This window comes from Odocoileus virginianus, chromosome 4 (genome assembly GCF_023699985.2).
Source record: "Odocoileus virginianus isolate 20LAN1187 ecotype Illinois chromosome 4, Ovbor_1.2, whole genome shotgun sequence".
NCBI lineage: Eukaryota > Metazoa > Chordata > Mammalia > Artiodactyla > Cervidae > Odocoileus > Odocoileus virginianus.
The window spans coordinates 53,746,505-53,768,464 of NC_069677.1; the positions used below are offsets into that span (position 1 = coordinate 53,746,505).

Sequence of the window (21,960 nt, forward strand, 5' to 3'; positions counted from 1 at the left end):
TCCCCACTGTGGAGAGTGGAGGCTACGTCCAGTTTCGGTGCACAGGCTCCCCTCGCGGGGGCTTCTCCTGTCACAGAGCGCCGGCCCGAGGCTGCTCCGGCTTCAGTAGTTTGGCGCGTGGGCTCAGGAATTGGGGCTCCCGGGTTTAGCTGCTTCACCGCATACGGGATCTTCCCACATCAGTCATTGAACCCACATCTCCTACACTGGTAGGCAGACTCTTCACCACTGGGCCATCAGGGAAGCCCTGAGTTACTTCTTTACAAAGAAAAATTTTTCCTGTGATAATGTCAGGCTATATAGTCTCTTTAATAATATAACATACACAGAATTATCCTTATTATTAGATCTACTCATTTATCAATTGTTGTAAAACTGAGCCTGCAATCAGAAACATTTTAACAAACTATATTATTTCTTTAGATTACAATGTAATGTAAGAAATTAAAATATGAACACTATTTAGAAATTTGAAGTAATGTTATATAAAAAAAATAAAGCTGACACAATTAGATGAATTATCACATAAAAATTACATAGGTGCTCACTTCGGCAGCACATATACTAAAATTGAAACGATACAGAGAAGATTAGCATGGCCCCTGCGCAAGGATGACACACAAATTCGTGAAGCGTTCCGTATTTTTACACCGAGGAAACCAGATCTGAAAGAGACACGTGCACCCCAATGTTCATCGCAGCACTGTTTATAATAGCCAGGACATGGAAGCAACCTAGATGTCCATCAGTAGACGAATGGATAAGGAAGCTGTGGTACATATACACCATGGAATATTACTCAGCTGTTAAAAAAATTCATTTGAATCAGTTCTAATGAGATGGATGAAACTGGAGCCCGTTATACAGAGTGAAGTAAGCCAGAAAGATAAAGACCAATACAGTATACTAACACATATATATGGAATTTAGAAAGATGGTAATGATAACCCTATATGCAAAACAGAAAATGAGACACAGATGTACAGAACAGACTTTTAGACTCTGTGGGAGAAGGCGAGGGTGGGATGTTTCGAGAGAACAGCATTGAAACGTGTATATTATCAAGGGTGAAACAGATCACCAGCCCAGGTTGGATGCGTGAGACAAGTGCTCGGGCCTGGTGCACTGGGAAGACCCAGAGGGATCGGGTGGAGAGGGAGGTGGGAGGGGGGATCGGGATGGGGAATACATGTAAATCCATGGCTAATTCATGTCAATGTATGACAAAAACCACTACAATATTGTAAAGTAATTAGCCTCCAACTAATAAAAATAAATGAAAAAAAAATTACATAGGTACCTTGTTAAGGAAAAGAAAGAGCCAGGACATATATATTTTTAGGTATAAGAAATCTATAGTTTCATGGGGTTTTTTTTTAATAATACATCTGATGTATTCACTTTTTAAACTAATTGTGACTGAAAATGAACGTGTCACTTTTCAAATCCCTATGTAGAATTGCATTACAAGAGAAGCAGTCACCAGAAAATAAAGACCACGAATAAGACTTTATTTAAAGAGAGGAAAAAAGGAGAGACAGGGATCAAATGCCATTTCAACTGTCATGATGAATTAATTTAAACATTTCTCTGTGATCTTGATCTACAGAATGTTGTGATACATTATTACCACATGCTGTGCGCTTAGCCGACCACACAGCATGCTGGGAAAGGCCGATTAAACTAGTTCTTTTTGGATTGTTAAAAGTTAGATTGAATATCCAATGGTAAGACTCCTGTTCTGATAAAGTCTTCTTTATCTAAATACCTGCCTTTCTCCTAATCTCATTGACTCCACCAGCCCTGAAGACAGCAGCCTGCCATCTGATAGAAGATAAACCCTTGTGCCTATTTTTTTTTTTACCCTTGCTGAAGAAAACCTTTGAATGCGTAACTTGGGCTGAAGATACTTATCAAACAATCTTTAGTTGCCAGGAATTCAAAAGTGGGCCACGGCAGCCAGTGATGGAATCTGGTCTCTCTGCTTCTATTTGCTTAAAAAAAAAAAAAAAAAGTATTAGCATGGAGTACTTAACTGAAGTTTAGTCACTTAACCAGAAAGATCCTGCAATATTTTCTGTAGGAATTTATTTCAACTGTGTGGCAAGCCCGCTGAATAGAAAAAAGCTATTCAAATGTTGCAGATAATGCCCTAGATCCCATTACAGTTCTAATTTCATTGAGGCTCTGGAATCTTTTAAAATAGTATATGTTAACACAGTTTCTAACCTGAGGACACAAGTAGATTTTTCTTTGGAGAAGTCAGCTCAGAGGAGACCCAAGGCTGAATGTGAAGTTAAACTCACCTTCTAAAGTTAAACTAATCAAACTTTGTTTTAGGAGTTTTTTCCCCTCAAGTTTTTTATTGTTTATATTAAGAAAAATTACTTCTCTGGGCTCTGCTGGGTCTTCCTTGCTGCCCGTGGGCTTTCTCCAGTTGCACCGCTCATGGTCTCCTCTCTAGTTGCAGTGCATGGGCTTGTCACTGCGGCGGCTTCTCCTGTTGCGGAGCGTGGGCGCTAGGCCGCTCTGGCTTCAGTAGTGGTGGCACGTGGCCTTAGCTGCTCCACAGCATATGGAATCTTCCCCGACCAAGGGCTGAACCTATGTCACCCACACTAGAAGGTGGACTCTTAGTCACTGGACCACCTGGGAAGTCTACCCTCAGGTTTTTTAAATCCCCCTCATACAACAAGAAGTCTTAAAACAATTTTTTTTAGTTAGCTTATTAGTGTTTATTTCCATTAAAAAGATATTTTTTAAAAAAGGTTTCATGTTCCAAAGACCCAATGATCCTGGAGTTAAGAGTATTTTTAATCCTCAGTTAGGCCAGTGTATTGAGTAGGGAATTATTTTCAGCAATTTTTCTTCCCAAAATTTTGCTCTTGCCTGCAGTTTATCTCCCTGGTTTACTGTCCTGCTCTCCCTTCCTTCATCATATCTAAGCTCCCTTGGGTTGGAGATCAAACTAACCTAATAAATAAACCCATATTGATATCCTAAAGGACCCCAAGAAATATGAATTCAACTGGGCTGTCTTAATAACTTCTCCCCTGTTCTATTAAAAATTGTACCATTTCCTCCAACAAGAACTTCCCTCATTGGCAGTCAGTGAGTCATTTGTTTTCAGTTCACTGCTAACCAACTACATTTAATATTTATTTTGCTCCTCGGCATCTTGAAACTCTTGGTCTCCTTCCACTATTAATATGAAACCAACATTTATTAGCACCAAACACGATGCAAAGTGTTGAGGGCTGAATACAGAAATGATAGCCAAATGGGCTAGAGTATAAATATTGTTGAAGTAAATGGGATGTTTTGTGAAGGCAAGAATTACATCTGGTTGTCATTTTGGCTTCTTCAAGGGCCCATGGTTTCCAGATCATGAACAACTCTTTTAGGCCCATTTGAAATTAGTTTATGTTTGCTATTGTTGTTTGGTTGCTAAGTCATGCATGACTCTTTGTGACCCCATGGACAGTAGCCCACTAGCTAGACTTCTCTGTCCATGCCATTTCCCAAGTATCGAACCCATGTCACCAGCGTTGGCAGGCAGATTCTTTACCGCTGAGCCACCCGGGAAGCCCAGTTTACGTTTGGGTGGGGAGCAATTTTAAGGATGGGGGAGTGGAGTATACAGACTGTTGGGTGTCAGACAGGCTCAAGGATGCATTGTACAGCACAGGTCACACAGCCAGTATTTTGCAATAACTGTAAAGGGAAGCAACCTTTAAAAATTATATAAAAATTACTATTTGAAAAAAAAATTTGTTTGTAATCCCTGCAATGGGAAGATGAAATGAGTCCACAGTGTCTTGTTCAGAAAGCTGGAAGAAAACTGTGTTTGGAAAGTTGCTATAATTCATATATAATCAAGTCTCTACTTCCAACTTTCAAAGATTTCTGTCAAAATCAAAATAGTAATCAAGGTGAAACTAATTTGCTAATCAGAAAAATCACACAAATTAGTGAATAGTCATTTTAAAATATCTAATGAGATTTATTTATGTTGTTTTAGTTTTGTTGTTGTTGGTTAGTTGCATCATGACAGATAGTACCTGGCTTGGGGAAATGGGAAAGAAGATAGTTGTACAATATCTACCAATAATGCTCTATAACAAATAGTAAATTGTACTTTTTGCAGTGTTTTAAGAGCTTTTGTGTGCATATGTACTCAGTTGGGTCCGAATCGTTTGCGATCCCATGGACTGTAGTCCATCAAACTCCTTTGTCCATGGGATTTTCTAGGCAAATTGCTGGAGAGGGTTGCCATTTCCTTCTCTGGGGGATCTTCCTGACCCAGAGAACGAACCCACACCTCCTGTATTGGCAGGCAGATTCTTTACCACTGAGCCATCAGAAAAGCCTGTTTTTAGGTTTATTTATTTACTTATTTTTTCCTTGAAAATCAGATTGAATAGGTCTAAAAGGTAGAAAAGTTTCCAAAGAAAAATGAGAAAATTGTTTAAATCTTATCTTCCGGGCAGGACCTTCATCGAATCACTGCCATTTATTTTAGACAAAGAGTTGCGCATTTCCCTAATTCTTCTGCATTTAATGAAATAGTCAGTGCTAAGTGACACATTTCAGAGTCACCGTCACTCCCATTTAAACCCTTCTCTGCTCCCCGGACGTGGCAGGTAAGGAAGCATGGCAGGTCCTGCTACTGCCTCAGTCCCTAGCTCCCAAACAAGTAACAGCTGACTGGTCTTTGAATAGCAGTTCCTCTCATTTCACTTCCCTCCTCTGACTTGAAGCCTTACCCATGAAAGTCACAGGGACATTAGACATGATAGTGAGCCTGTGGGAATCAGAAAGAGACAAGAACTGTAAACCATGGAAACCCCTTGGGGAAGCTGGCTCTGACCAAAAACAGCGTCTTTATTTTTTCTGCCCAAATTTGTTCACTTTATTTTACTATAGCCTGGAACCCTGCAAATTCGAAATTCACTTGACTTAGCAAATAGACACTGCTAAATGTGAAAACATTTAACCCTCTGGGAGAGTTAAATTTAATACCTTTCATAGGAATACACTACTTGCTGACTCTGGGCTAGGACCTGAAGGTAGAAAAGGAAGGTATCAGTGAAGATAAAGAAAACACAATCCCTCCCCACCTAAAACTAGTCTGGTAGGAAGAAAAGGTGTATAAACAGATAATGACTCAACGATGTGTTGTATGTCATAATATATATTTTTTTCTTCACAAAGTGATTTCTTGAGGTATTAGCAAAGGCTTCATTGGGAGTGTAACTTTAGAGCCAGACCGTGAAGGGTCAGCTGAAGCTCCATATCAGAGGAGAGGGGTCAAAGAATTCCATTCAGAGAGAGTGGTTTGCTCGAGGACAAAAGGGCCCTGCTTGGCAACCAGGAAAACAAATGGCCTGTCCACAGGGCATGCAGTACACATGATTCCGTGAGAATCACAAGAATGGTAAGGAATAAGATCTGATGGGAGATGACAGCCAGGTGGTGGAGGACTTCACAGCTGAGTGTAAGCCAGCATATTTCTTTTTTTTTTTTCATTTATTTTTATTAGTTGGAGGCTAATTACTTTACAATATTGTAGTGGTCCATTAAAAAGAATTCATTTGAATCAGTTCTAATGAGATGGATGAAACTGGAGCCCATTATACAGAGTGAAGTAAGCCAGAAAGAAAAACACCAATACAGTATACTAACACATATATATGGAATTTAAAAAGATGGTAACGATAACCCTATATGCAAAACAGAAAAAGAGACACAGATGTACAGAACAGACTTTTGGACTCTGTGGGAGAAGGCAAGGGTGGGATGTTCTGAGAGAACAGCATTGAAACATGTATATTATCAAGGGTGAAACAGATCACCAGCCCAGGTTGGATGCAGGAGATTATATTTCTTTTAGTCAAAGGAAAGATAGGGAAATGTTGGAACTGGGATGACACATCCAGATTTGTATTTTCTAGAGAATATTTGGGAAACAGCACTTCTTAGTGAATCACATTTAATTTTTCTTAAGAACTAGTACTGGAGAAGGAAACGGCAACCCATTCCAGTACTCTTGCCTGAAAAATCCCATGGACAGAGGAGCCTGGCGGGCTATCGTCCATGGGATCACAGAGAGTCAGACATAACCAAGTGACTAAACGATGAAGAGCTAGCTGGAAAGCTATATACCCAGGAGATGGGAAGGCAGGAAGGAAAATTCAGACACAGCAGAGCACGGGATACTTTGGTCTCGATCATCCTGCTTGGGATTTAGAACAAAGCAAGAGTTCAGGGTGCATGAGGGAGGCAGAAATGGGAGGCAGAAAAAAATTTAGCAAATGTGAAGTTAAACATGGGTTATTTTAAAGCAGGGTTGGCAATCTACGGCCTGTGGTTCACATCCAGCCTTCTGACTGTTCTGTCCAGCACAGCTAAGAATGTTTCTGTATTTTTTAATGGTTGGAAAAAAATTCAAAAGAAGTACTATATTTGTGACACATGAAAATTATGTAGAATTCAACTTCCAGTATCTGTGAGTAAAGTTTTACTAGAACACAGCTACGCTCACCCATTTATGCATCATTTTTGGCTGCTTTCACACCACAGAAGTGGACTTGAATACTTGTCATAGGGACTGTATCATCTGAAAAGCCTAAAATATTTACTATCTGACCCTTTACAGACAAATCTGGCAGGGATGACCAAAGAAAGCTCTGCGAGTCTATAAATTGGGCAGCCAGCCTTCTACCTTTGTCCTGCCATTGGGCCCCTGAAGTTTCATGTGACCTGGAAGTAATGTAAAAGTGTTGTACCCTCTTGCGGCGCTGCTTAGGCTTTGCAAAGACTGGGGGCTTTGCTCCACTGGTCAATTCAGCCCTTAGGGGTATACATCTCTTTCCAGTCAACCCCATTCCTACTCCCCGACCTAGAATCCATAACTATAAATACAACTATTATCATTTATGATTCAGCTATCTTTAAATAAAGTTAACTAAAGGAATTGGTGGGCTAGTTTGGAAATTTATGAAAAGGCTCTCCAAATTGCAAGCACTGATGTAAAAACAGACTTCAAAATACAGCCTCTTTATAAACTGTGGACTTGTACAGTGACGTAAGCATATCGTGGAATTTTCATTCATGTGGTTGAGCCTAAGTTGATGTGACTTAACAGTGTTAAGGCTCATAAAAGATGACTAGGGCCTGGAAGCATGCCAGTGAAGGTTTCCTGATTACTACATGCTGACTACTCCAGACTATTGTTGGAAAGCTAGTGAATGAGGCAGACCAGATGTAACACTAGAGATTAGCTTTATGAATTGGAATTTATCACTGATTTCAAGTTATGTCTGGAGGAAAAGATATAGGGGTAGGGATTAAATAAGGCATGGCTGAATTCACAGAACTTAAACTAAAATGCCTTTATTGATAAAAATTTATATAGAACTACTGTGCAAAAACATTTCTAGTTTTTCAAGCTTAAAAGCTTAAAATTTAACATTTTAGAGAATTTTTTTTTTAATCCATTACAGAAACACTTATAGAATGCTTCTGAGGTACCTAAAGCCATGACTGGTCCTGGTGATACAAAAATAGATAAAACATCATTCCTTTCCTCAAAAAGAAAAAAAAAATACTCTTTCAGAGAGAAGACCAGAAGAGTAAAGCAAAATTAACTAACTAATAAATAAAATGAAAGTGTTGTTGAGGGGTCTCCCTGGTGGTCCAGTAGCTAAGACTCCACACTCCCAATGCAGGGGACCTGGGTTTGATCCCTGGTCAGGGAACTAGATCCCACATGTTACAGCTAAGAGTTCATATGCTGTGACTAAAGAACCCACATGATGCAACTAAGACTCAGCACAACCAAATAAAATTTTTAAAAAAATGAAAGTGTTGTTTAGTTCAGTTTTGACATAAGTGAAGTAATCATTTCAAGATAAACATGCTGATGTCTACAATGCATCTGGAGTTTCTTAGCAGACAGACTCCTATAGACAAATATAAAATTATCTAAGATAAAGTCAGTTTTTATTTTCAATTCTAGACACAGTACAGGAGAAAAGACTTGAGTGGTACCTTTAGGTCATTGATCCAAAAGTTGGAAAGGGAATTAAAGTTGCTAGAATCTGAGAGGGACTGGACCCACCACAGACACCAAAATCCCAAGGATGCTCAAGTCCCATACTTGCCCTCCATATCCACAGACTCCGAATCTATGGATCCATCAACTGCAGATCCAGATCATACATATTACATGATCTGTGGTTGATTGAATCCATGGATGTGGAACCCCATGGATACTGGGAGCCTGTGTATTTATTGAAAAAACTGATTGGAAGTTGTACCCATGCAATTCAAGCCCATATTGTTCAAGGGTCCGCTCTATTATTCAAAATAAACTACCACACGCCAGTGATCTGAATCCTGACTTGGTTAAATCTGTATCCCCAGGAGTTAATATCATGCAATAAATATAAAAAGGGCTTATTACACTTGTTGATTAGTAATAGTAGTAGTTTCACTACTTTATTGTGAACCTAAATTTTGAATGTGTTTGGAAAATATAATTCTGAAACTGGTTTTAGGAAAGTCTAGCCTATGGTCAAAACAAGAGTGTTTTGGCTATGTTAAGTTACAAAAGTGTGAGGCCAGAAGTCTGCCCCTGGCAATTTGTGGGGTTTTTTTTTTTTTTTTTGGTGGCTGGGTCCTGAGGCATGGAGTTTCTTAGTTCCATCATTTGAATTTATTATTCTGCATCACCTTGATAAGGATAATAGGACTTTCTGAGACTCTTGTGAAAAGAAGCTGCTTTAAAATATCCAGCATGAACATAATTAACCCTTTGTTGAATGGAACTAATAATAAGTCATAATAGTAGTCATCATAATAATAAATTCTAATATAGTAGGTGTAATATGATACAAAATAATATTATAACATCACATACAAAGGGAAGATTACATATGTAATGTGCTTACACACTGTTTGGGACATAACAATTGCTCAGAATGTATTAGTTTTATTATTGTTATCCCCACCTACTGGGAATAGCAGTGATGCAAATGAAGCAGAACTATTTCTTCTAAAACTTGATTTAATTGCATAAATTTTCATTCAACAATAGACTTTCTTTCCTTGAATTACATTTGCCCTTTTTGGTTTCATTTTTTATTTACTCATTCATTCATAACACACTCATTAAGGCAAACATTTAGTGAGCTTAATTGTGCTGTCTTCCCTTATATTTTTAGGGCTGCACCAAACTTTCAAATATATCTTGATCCCTGCCCTCAAGGAACTCATAGTCTACTAGGGGGGCAAGAGGAACAAATCAAAGATTAAGGTGTCTGCCATGAGATAGACACTCTTTGGTACAGAGAGGGAGGGCTTCCAGGCCACAATTCGGTGTTAAGAAATGTTTCCCTGAAAGAGGTGGTATTTGGGCAGATATTTTAAGAAATTAGTAAAGTTTAGCAAGGTAATGGAGGTGGGGGCCAGAATCATTCCAGGGAAAGCATGACAGTTTTTAAAAATGCAGTTTTATTTTTGGCTGAAGCAAAGGATACATGTTGGATGTCTTGTTTGGCTGCCTCAAAATCTGATGTGGAGACAAGATTCAGAGTGTCGGTGCAAGTGTGGTGATCCCAAGAGACACTGGGAAGACTCTAGGAAAGGAGAGGCAGCACCAAAGTTTACTTGATCAAGTCTGTTACCGCTGTGGCAAATGTGAATACATGGAAATCAGCTACACTGGGGATTTCTGGGAGCTGATGTTGGGCACAAGCCTTAGAGTTATCTAACCAGAGGATAAGGAAGTTGGAGTACTCATTTATGCATCAATTTTTGATATGTTTTGTTTGAGGACACCTAGAGGAGAAAGACTTCAGGCAGTTGGAAGTCAGTGTCACTAAAATGGTAAGGACTTGAGACAGGCTGGTGGGGTGGGAATACCAACATTACTCACTGGCTTTGACAGACCTAGAAACTAGACAGATAGGAAGGAACAGACAATGATGTTTCTATATAACGCATGTGAATTTGAACTTTCTCCTCAATATTGTTGTTGTTCCGTCCCTAAGTCAGGTCCCACTTTTTGCGACCCCATGAACTACAGCATGCCAGGCTTCTCTGTCCATCACTATCTCCTTGAGTTTCCTCAAACTCATTTCCATTGAATCAGTGATGCCATCCAACCATCTCATCTTCTGTCACCCCCTTCTCCTCTTGCCCTCAATCTTTTTCAGGATCAGGGTCTTTTCAAATAAACCAGTTCACATCAGGTGGTTGAAGTATTGGAGTTCAGCTTCAGTATCTGTCCTTCCAATGAATATTCAGGACTGATCTCCTTTAGGATGGACCGGTTGGATCTCCTTGCCATCCAAGGGACTCTCAACAGTCTTCTCCAGCACCACAGTTCAAAAGCACCAATTCTTTGGCCCTCAGCCTTCTTTATGATCCAGCTCTCATATCCATACATGACTACTGGAAAAATCATAGCTTTGACTCTACAGACCTTTGTAAGCAAAGTGATGTCTTTGTTTTTTAATATGCTGTCTAGGTTTGTCATAGCTTTTCTAGCAAGAGTCTTTTAATTTTGTGGCTGTAGTCATCATCCACAATGATTTCGGAGCCCAAGAAAAGAAAATCTATCACTATTTCCACTTTTACCCATCTCTGTGCCATGAAGTTACAGGACCAGATGCCATGATCTTTGTTCTTTGAATATTGTGTTTTACCAACCTTTTCATTCTCCTCTTTCACCTTCATAGAGAGACTCTTTCATTCCTCTTTGCTTTCTGTTATTACACTGGTATCATCTGTATATCTGAGGTTGTTGATATTTCTCCCAGCAATCTTGATTCCAGCTTGAGAGTCATCCAGTCTGGCATTTTGCATGATTTATTTTGCAGCTTTAAAATGTTTTTTAAAAGAGGTAAGGGAAGTTAGTTTTGTTTCATAAAATTGGCTTCTGCTAATTTTAGAAGGTGGGCCATAGGGGATAGGCTAATTTAGAATCTACAGCAGTTCTGATAAATATCATGCTGGTTGGAATTAAGGTGGTACAGAGGTATGTAGAAGAGTGAGCAGAGTAGAAAGAGATTAAAGTGGAGAAATTCTGAATACATGTGGAAGGAGGAGATGAAGACACAGATTCCAGGCTTCTGTCCTGAAAATCTAAGCTGAAGGCAATACCTTTCACTCAAATAGAGGATTCCAAGAGGAGAAAATAAGTGAGGGAATGATCAGTGAGATCAGATTTGGAAATTCTGTATGTGCAGCAGGTTGTATAATCCAGAAAGCAACAGATATTGGAGCTGAGACATAGATTTGAGCTTTCTCAGAATATAAATGGTGGTTGAAACTGTGTAAGACATTGTCTAAGGAGGCTCTTGGCTCATGAAAGATAAGGGAAAGATCTAGTGGGGAACAAGGCAGGTAAGCAATTATGGGACAAAAGCCATTTTATGGGATAAAATGCCAGAGAAATTAAATTTGAGGGGAAATAAGGAAACTCTACCCAGAGGCTCTTTTCATCTCAAACACAAAGGATGAATCTGTATTTATTAGTGGGATGGTTAGGAACTGGAGCATTCCTGGCAGGACTCAGTTCAGTTCAGTCACTCAGTGGTATCTGACTCTTTGCAACCCCATGCACAGCAGCACGCCAGGCCTCCCTGTCCATCACCAACTCCCGGAGTTTACTCAAACTCATGTCCCGTGAATTGGTGATGCCATCCAGCCATCTCACCCTCTATCATAACCCCTCCTCTTGCCTTCAATCTTTTCCAGCATGAGACTCTTTTCAAATGAGTCAGTTCTTCACATCAGGTGGCCAAAGTATTGGATTTCACCTTCAGAATCAGTCCTTCCAATGAATATTCAGGACTTATTTTCTTTAGGATGGACTTGTTGGGTCTCCTAGCTGTTCAAGGGGCTCTCAATCTTCAGCACTCAACTTCCTTTATAGTCCAACTCTCACATCACTTCATTCTTTCTGGGGTTATTTCTCCACTGATTTCCAGGAGAATATTGGGCACCTACGGACCTGGGGAGTTCATCATTCAGTTCTATCTTTCTGCCTTTTCATACTGTTCATGAGGCTCTCAAGGCAAGAATTCTGGTCCCTTTTCCAGTAGCCCATGTTTTGTTAGAACTCTCCACCATGACCCGTCCATCTTGGGTGGCCCTACAAGGCATAGCTCATAGTTTCATTGAGTTAGATAAGGCTGTGGTCCATGTGATCAGATTGTTTAGTTTTCATTTTGTCTGCCCTGTGATGGAGAAGGATAAGAGGCTTATGGAAGCTTCTTGATGGAAGAGACAGACTGAGGGAGAAACTGGGTCTTGTTCTGATGGGTGGGGCCATGCTCAGTAAATCTTTACTCCCATTTTCTCTGAAGGGTGGGGCTGTGTTCCCTCCCTGTTATTTGACCTGAGGCCAAACTATGGTGGAGATTTTGAAGATAATGGTGACCTCCTTCACAAGGTCCGGTGCACACACTGCTACACTCAGTGCCCGAACCCTGCAGCAGACCACCACCAACCCACGCCTCCACCGGAGACTCCTGGACACTCACAGGCAAGCCTTGGTCAGTCTCTTGTGGGGCCATTGCTCCCTTCTCCTGGGTCCTGGCACACACAAGGTTCTGTTTGTGCCCTCCAAGAGTCTGTTTCCCCAGTTGTTTCCCCATTGTTTCTCCCACAATGTGGGAGACCTGGGTTTGATCCCTGGGTTGGGATGACCCCCCTGGAGAAGGAAATGGCAACCCACTCCAGTACCTTTGCCTGGAAAATCCCATGGACAGAGGAGCCTGGTAGGCTACAGTCCATGGGGTCGCAAAGAGTCGGACACGACTGAGCGACTTTCACTTTCACACAAGTTTCGGGGCATCACAGCTGGCACAGTGATAAAGATTCTTCCTGCGAATGCAGGGGATAAGAGTTTGATCCCTGGGTTGGGAAGATCCCGTTTACATACACATACACACACAACCCCCAAGTTCTCATTTACACACACACACACACACCCCAAGCTCCTGTTTACACACACACCCAGCCAAGCTCCCTTATCTGTGTGTCTTCAGGCCCCATAAGAACACCCAGAAGGCAAACAGTGTTTTACCCTGTCTTCCTTAGTAGATAGAAACAACCTACCTGACTCAGGAATAGAACCAGGGTTTCCTACATTGCGGGCAGATTCTTTACCAGCTGAATATAAACAATAGTCTATTTAGATAAAAAAGTATCTGATTCAGACTTTTATTTACATAAACAGGCCCTTCTGTTAGTCCCAAATAGTCCATCTAAACTAGCCCACCTACATAGCCTTAATTTGTTACTCCTGACCTCTGGTAACTTCAATATAATTTCCCTAACACCTAACATAGCACCTGACTCAGAATACTAACTTTGTAATAAGTATCTGTTGACTAACTCTCAGGAATTAGTTGACTTAATGATTAAAACGAGGACTTCAAATTGTGTTTTTAAAAGTTTTCTGCATCACAGTGAATCTATTATTTTTTACTGTACCAAAATCTTTCTTCAGTCTTCTTGTAAAGGTACTAGTACTATTTTGATTTAGAGATCCACCCCTCGGTCACTGGATACAGTTCTGGAAGGCTCCTGAAAGTTACATTCCTTTATTCTGGACAAGATATGGGAACAGGACCATGCTAGGCAAAGCCTATACTTTTAAATATAAATTGAAATTTGAATGAAGTGATACAGGAATTGAAGACCAAAGGTACTTCCTATTCTATCTACTTTAACTCATATATTTTCTTAACACTGTTTTCAGATTTATTTTTGACTTATGAGCTACCCACAAATTGCAAAAAATCTTAACACATTCAGAATTAGATTCTGTTGCCTGTAACCAAAGGATGGTAGTCACACATAGTTCTAAAACTCTGTGAAACTTAGGAGTGAGAGGCGAAGAGTAGAAAACAGCAGAAACACAGGGAGTGGTTGTGCTGCGCTAGCCGCTCAGTCGTGTCTGCCTCTGCGACCCCATGGACTGTAGCCCACCAGGCTCCTCGATGGGGATTCTCCAGGCCAGAATCCTGGAGTGGGTTGCCATTTCCTCCTCCAGGGGATCTTCCCCACCCAGGGATCGAACCAGAGTCTCCTACATTGCAGGCAGATTCTTTACTGTCTGAGCCTTCAGGGAAGCCCTCTATTCTGGAGTGGGCTGCTGTTTCCTTCTCCAAGAGACTCTTTCCAACCCAGGGATTGAAACTAGGTTTCTTGCATTGCAGCCAGATTCTTTACCATCTGAGCCTCCAGGGAAGACCCAGAACACTAGAGTAGGTAGCCTATCCCTTCTCCAGGGGATCTTCCCAACCCAGGAAGAAGGGGAAAAAAAAAAAAAAACCACTGAGTGGAGAGGCATATTAACTATGAAACCAGAAGTTAAGTTTTACTAAAAAAAAATCTTTTTTTTTAACCAAAAGATGAGGTATATATATATTTTAATTATTAAGTGTGAACCTGCAGTCAGTGGCTTTCAAACTTGGTGAGCATAATTATCACTAGGGACTCTGGTTTAAATATAGATCTCTAGGCCTTGTACCCAGAGGTTCTGATTTGGCTGGTCCATTAGGGGCCTGGGGAGATGCATATCTACAAGCTTCTCGGATGATTCTGGGACCATGCTTTGAAACCTGTGCCTTAGGTCCTACTGTGTATGAAAAAGAGCAGCTAATCAGATTGGCAGGTACAACAAAACGGGCCTGCTCCCAGCTCAGTTTTGCTAAACAATCCCAAACTTCTAGTTCTGGCTTTGTGAGAGATAATGGTGACCTACCCAAGTGGATTATATGTGTAATAAGACAAACGCTAATTTAAATTTTTGTTTTGCTGAATAAGAGTCATGAAATTATGAGGGAGAACTTAGAAAACTAAAACTATTATCTTTTTTTATAGCCCAATTTTTCTAATTTAGAGAAGAGCACTTTTCATATGGGTATAATTTTATTTCCTATTGATCTTTTATATACACACTTGTATTCATTCAAAATACCACCGCCATCTGCATGACAAGAACATCTTTATCATAAAGGGTGAAAGAAAATTCATTATTACAGAGAATTCCTTAAAGTGGAGGTGGGGAAGTGCCAAGACATTAATATGCTACTAACCAATGCTACAATTAAAGTTATCAGGCCAATATAGGTATATTGTGTGTAATTTCCATTGATTAATTTGAAAAATTGAGTTTATTTTTTTAAAGTCAAGGTAACAGGAAAAAAAAATTTGATCCCAATGGTCCTACTTTACCATACATACACAAGAAAGAATCCCAAATACTTTTCAAGAAATATGGTTACTGCTTCTGTATAAGACTTAAAAAAAAATTTACTTATTTATGACTGTGCTGGGTCTTCACTGCTGCACGGGCTTTGCTGTGGCGAGCAGGGGCTGCTCTCTAGGGTGGTGCATGGCCTTCTCGTGGCGGCTTCTCTTGCGCCTGAGCAAGGCTTAGGAGCACGCGGGCTTCAGTAGCTGCAGGACCTGGGCTCAGTAGTTGTCCTTCCCAGGCTCTGGAATGCAGGCTCAACTGTTGGCACAGTGGCTTAGCTGCTCCAAGGTATGTGAGATCTTCCCAGATCAGGGATCGAACCTGTGTCTCCTGCATTGGCAGGGAGATTTTTAACCACTGAGCCACCAGGAAAGCCCCTATATAAAATCTTTCTATAAAAACTATAAGACAGATACGTTACAGGAAGTAACCAAGGCCTCTCTGTGTTTACATGCAATATCTATTTTTGGTTAAACTGCTATTTTACTTAACTACATTTATAATACTTTATGATACTTTATTTGTAGTAATTATTCAGTTATACCATAGATACCATATAAAACTTTCATCCTGGAAACAAAGAACAGCATTTTAAAATTCCTTTTAAATTTTAATTTCAATTGAAATTCAATGAAATTTTAAGTTCAATTCAACATGATTCAAAAATTGTTTATTGAAAACCTATAAGAGGTTCTTTACTCCACTAAACACTGGGGGTGGGGGGCGGGGATCTCTAAAGTGAAAGATTTTATGATACAAGTCTAAAAATCAAGAGATTCAAAAGTAGATTTTTAAAAAAACAAAAGCTAGCAAAGGCATAATAAAGATGACAATGAGGTCATGGTTGTAGAATATGGAACCCAACACACAGTCCTCAAGGAAGTCCATGTGATAGTACTAAAGTTAACAGAAGACCTCTGTTCTCTGTCCTACTTCCTGCACATGACACTCACAAGCTTTAACTATGGAGGAAAATGTGCAGTAAAAACTAGTGTCTGAGCACTGAATTCATATTCGGGAATTAGTCATGGATTTGGAGAAGCTCTTTTCATTATTTACATACTAATCATAGAATCAAAGAAATAAGAAACACAGAACTTTTATTAGAACTTCAAGCTTTAAAAAGTTGTTTTATTCTATGCTGCTGGAACATGTGACAATCACAATAGACCATGTAGACTGTGACTTTTACCAACAAGTTACCAAACATCCCCTTTCTGCAGCAGAGGACTAGGTTAAAGGGGAGTTATTTCTCTTGTAACCCTTCTTTGCAGTATTTTGCATTGGTCTTTGGCTTTCCCTTCCTGGTAATCTTCATTTACCTGATAATCCTTACTTTTGATGATAATTCTCAGACTATGGAGAACAGGGGGAAGTTCAGTTGCTTCCCTCATTCCAGCACCAGGAATATGTGTTTTTTAAATTCAATTCATCGTGACTCAACAATTGTTTATTGGATAGCCACGTGATGCTCAGTACTTCCTTAGACACTAGAAAGGATGCAAAAGATGTCTTGCAGAATTCCTGCCCCCAGGACCTGGAAATCCTGTTGAATGGTAGATAGAGAAGATAGAGTACTACAGATAGAGATGACAGGTGAAGCTTTGGGAATGAGGGTGTTGATGGTAGCAGTACCCCATAGCAAGGAGCTGTCTTGTGTTACTAGACTTGTTTTTTTTTTTTTTAATGAATATTTCCATACTGTGTCTCTTGGCTTACATGTGCTTTTAATCTTCAAGAGAATAACAGTAGGAACATTCTTACAAATTCAGGCAGGACAGTATTCAGCCGAGTAGAAATGTGCAAATTATGAGTAGATGGTTGTCTCTCTCGGTGCTAGAAGGCTGGGTTACATAAAGCAGATGTGAATAATAAAGGAAAGGAATTCTGCATCTGCTGGAATGTACATCTGGATGATTCCCCTATCAAAAAAGCAGTGAACTTCAAATTCCTTTAATCCTGAAGCAAATTTAAATGAAAAGACTACATGATTGGCACTATGAAATCTTGCCCAACCAGAGTCAAACACAAAATTATCAGCAATCAGTAATAAACTGGGAAATGAACTTTGAAAGAGAAGCAGGAAATGGAATTGAGCTCCAGGGAAATGATTCTCCCCCAGCTTAGAGCTAGGGCAGCCTTAAAGATCTGGACATGGTCTACTTTTTACAAGGATTACAACATTGTCATCTCTGCTCCCTCTGTTAAAAGTGATTGGCTCATTAGAGGCAAAACTCAGCTGAGCACTACCACAGAAATGAGAGGTTTTTTGGGCTGTGCTGGGTCTTATTTGCGGCATACAGTATCTTTGTTGTGGCATGCAAACTCTTAGTTGTGGCATGTGGGATCTAATTCCCTGAACAGGGACTGAACCCGGGTTCCCTGAATTGTGAGTGTGGAGCCTTAGCTACTGTACCCTTCAGGAGGTCCAAATGATAAGTTTTATGCATTGATTTTATTCACGGTTGTGTCAGAGCCATATGGCTCCAGTATAAAATGCTACAGAGCTTCGGCATAGTTTTTCTTGGTCAACAGGCAATTGGAGATGGAAAACAGCTCACTGAGAGCCCGTGGAGCATCTTAAACTGTTTCACAAGCAATGACTTAGACTATGCATTAGCAAGCAGAAAGGCTGTGGGAATTTACTATATAAAAAGAGGATGATAAACACGAGAAGGCTAGTTAGTAATCAAGAAAATAAAAAAATGTCAGGTGTTAGACCTTTCTAGAAGATGAGTGGTAACAAGTTGATGAGCCAGGAGAACAGGTTAGAATAATGTTGGCTCAAGTCTGTAGAGTAAAATGCTTCATTCTGTTTCATACCATTGCCTTTTTTTAGGGCTTCTTTATGCAGTGTAAATAATATTGTTCTCAGAGAGTACACATTCTTTGGCAAGCCTTTACTAAGTGAGTCAAAGCCACCTACCTTTTGAGCACCCACCTTGTTCAAAGTGCCATTCCAATCTTGAGGCTACAGTAGGATATATATATATATATATATATATATATATATATATATACATATACATACACATGTGTGTGTGTGTGTGTGTGTGTGTGTGTGTGTGTGTGTAGCTTCTACCCAGAGTTCTGTGTAGGCTTTCCAGTGGAGACTGAAATCTAGGTGGGCCTATTGCCTACACTTCCATAAAAATATGAAAGTCCCACCCAAGGATCTCAGCACCCTTCTTCTTTATTCCCCATCCTAAAATTACAGCCTCTGCACATTTGTACACATGTGTAGGAACCTCCACTGTGTATCACTGCCATGCTTTGATTCCTTGTTAGGTACCATGTAAAGTCCCTTTTGCAGCTGTTGAGTACAAGAAAGATACAGTGTTAGGATAGAGAACTATTGCCCAAGTGGCTTCAGTTCAGTTCAGTCAGTCACTCAGTCATGTCCCACTCTTTTCGACTCCATGGACTGCAGCACACATGCTTCCCTGTCCATCACCAACTCCCGGAGCTTACTCAAACTCATATCCATTGAGTTGGTGATGCCATCCAACTATCTCATCCTCTGCTATCCCCTTCTCCTCCCTCCCACCTTCAATCTTTCCCAGCATCAGGGTCTTTTCAAATGAGAAATTTTTTTGCATCAGGTGGCCAAAGTTTTGGAGTTTCAGCTTCAGCATCAGTCCTTCCAATGAATATTCAGGATTGATTTCCTTTAGGATGGACTGGTTGGATCTCTCTGTTGTCCAAGGGACTCTTAAGAGTCTTCTCTAATACCACAGTTCAAAAGCATCAATTTTTTGGTGCTCAGTTTTCTTTATAGTCCAACTCTCACATCCATACATGACTACTGGAAAAATCATAGCTTTGACTAGACGGACCTTTGTTGGCAAAGTAATGTCTCTGCTTTTTAATATACTGTCTAGGTGTCTATAGCTTTTCTTCCAAGGAGCAAGCATCTTTTAATTTCATGGCTGCAGTCACCATTGGCAGTGATTTTGGAGCCCCTGAAATTAGTCTATCACTGTTTCCATTGTTTCTCCATCAATTTGCCATGAAGTGATGGGACCAGATGTCATGATCTTTCACTTTCATCAAGAGGCTCTTTGGTTCTTTGCTTTCTGCCATAAGTGTGGTGTCATCTGTATATCTGAGGTTATTGATATTTCTCCTGGCCATCTTGATTCCAGCTTGTGCTTCATCCAGTCCAGCATTTCTCATGCTGTACTCTGCATAAAAGTTAAATAAGCAAGGTGACAATATACAGCCTTGATGCACTCCTTTTCCTATTTGGAATCAGTCTGTTGTTCCATGTCCAGTTCTGTTTCTTCTTGACCTGCATATAGACTTCTCAGGAGTCAGGTCAGGTGGTCTGGTATTCCCATCTCTTTCAGAATTTTCCATAGTTTATTGTGATCCACACAGTCAAAGGCTTTGGCATAGTCAGTAAAGCAGAAGTAGATGTTTTCTGGAACTCTTTTGCTTTTTTGATGATCCATCGGAAGCTGGCAATTTGATCTCTGGTTCCTCTGCCTTTTCTAAATCCAGCTTGAACATCTGGAAGTTCACAGTTCATGTACTATTGAAGCCTGGCTTGGAGAATTTTGAGCATTACTTTGCTAGCATGTGAGATGAGAGCAATTGTGTGGTAGTTTGAGCACTCTTTGGCATTACCTTTCTTTGGGATTGGAATGAAAACTGACCTTTTCCAGTCTTGTGGCCACTGCTGAGTTTTCTAAATTTGATGACATATTGAGCAGAGCACTTTCACAGCATCATCTTTTAGGGCCTGAAAGAACTCAGCTGGAATTCCATCACCTCCACTAGCTTTATTCGTTGTGATGCTTCCTAAGGCCCACTTGACTTCACATTCCAGGATGTCTGGCTGTAGGTGAGTGATCACATCACCATGATTATCTGGGTCATGAAGATCTTTTCTATATAGTTCTTCTGTGTATTCTTGCCACCTCTTCTTAATATCTGAAGCTTCTGTTAGGTCCATACCATTTCTGTCCTTTATTGCTCCCATATTTGCAAAGATGGGTTCGCAAAGTGGGTTCAGGAAAATCAAATCATCTCTTCCACAACCCCCCCCAATTAAATTCTTATATCAAACTAAAAGGTATCAAAAATGGTGGCAATATTTCAGCTAACGTTAAAAAAAATTATCACACCACAATCAGACATTTTCATAATAAGCTGCCCTCATTCCTAAGTAAATTTGATATGAACAGTGTTGGATAGACAGAATAGATGAAGCAACAAGGTCATTTTACATAACAAGTGCTCCCCAAAGCTTGTCATATCATGGTACACAGATAATCACAATACTTTAATGGTACGCTGGGGTAAAGGAACACTTTTAATGATGAATTGCCTGGAAGCTCTTATGCCTCAGGCCCATTCAGGACCAATATCTTGGCATACCTGTTCATTCATTCACACTCATCATTTGCAAAGCTCTGATCTAAGAATTTGATTGTGAATTATTTAATTCATACCCTAGAAATAACTGAGGTGTTTTATCTAACCCCTCCCCGACTCAACACTTTCAATGAGAAGAGTATGTCATTGGATGACACAATTTGAGGTGGCTGTTGGGATAAGTCTTTTTTTTATTTTTATTTTTTACAGATGCAATTGCACTGTAAATTTTCAAGTGAGACAGTCAGAAAAATCATTGAGAAATTCTCAGCAAGAGGTTACCTGCTCAATCTTTTTGTTTTAAAAACAAAAAAAGCAAGGCACAGGCGTCACACATTAGTGTTTTTGTGGAGGGAAGTTATGAAACTAGATGAAGGCAAGATTTCTTAGCTTTCAGTCTCGGGCACTTTGCACCACATTAGCGGTTTCCAACTGGCAGCATCAGCATCATGTGAGAACTTGTTAGAAATGCTACTTCTCAGGCACCACCCCAGACCGAATGAATCGGAAACTCTAGGGGTGACACCCTATAAGCTGTTTTAACTCTCCAAATGGTCCTGGTGCACACTGAGGTTTGAGAGCCAGTGCACCCCCATGGAGCTCTGTCACTGAAGGCTGGAGAGGCTGATTTTGGAGCAAGACTAGCCCTCCGCAGTCAGATGCTAACCACCAAGCTGGACCATTCGTGGAAGGAATGAGGCCTCACTCTGACAGTGCAGATGGACTTTTGGGTTAAATAGTAGAAGCAGCAGATGTTAGTAGTATAAGGGAGATTCCAAATTCAGGACCTAAGTAGGCACTCCAATTCTCTAAGTATGACTAGGTCTTTTACAGCCTAGGCCTTACTTCCATCTTAACTTCAATAAAAGTTTCAACTCTGTAGATTTGGGAACTTTAAGGGTATATTTAAAAGTTTATAATGAAAACCAGTAGCAGAAAAAAATGTCACTTTTCAAAATTGACCTTTGCTGCTTCCTGTATTAAACATAATTATTTTAGAAATGAAAAACCTCTCTAAATGTACTTTATATAACATGTGGAAGATTAAGGGGAGGAGAGGAAAAAAAAATCTTGAGATAGGTAAGTCTGAGTCTGCCTATTTTACATTATTACTGTTAAATTCCTTTGCTCTGAAAACCACTCAAGTTTCTTTTCCATGTGACTCACTAGCAAATTTCTGTTCCTTAGATGTGGGTCCTGCATTGTGTGGATCAAGGATATCAAATAACCAAAATATGAAAAATAAAATAAGCACAGCTTATATTTTAGTCTAAGAATAAGGAACTAAACAAGTAGAAAAT

The 21,960-nt window shown here is 40.0% G+C and overlaps 1 non-coding gene across 1 annotated transcript; it reads left to right on the forward strand.

Annotated features, from left to right (window-relative positions):
- Positions 1-540: 540 nt before the first annotated feature.
- On the forward strand, positions 541-647 carry LOC139034962 (U6 spliceosomal RNA). Its single transcript, XR_011487523.1, has one exon. It is a non-coding gene; the product is annotated as a U6 spliceosomal RNA (small nuclear RNA).
- Positions 648-21,960: the final 21,313 nt, after the last annotated feature.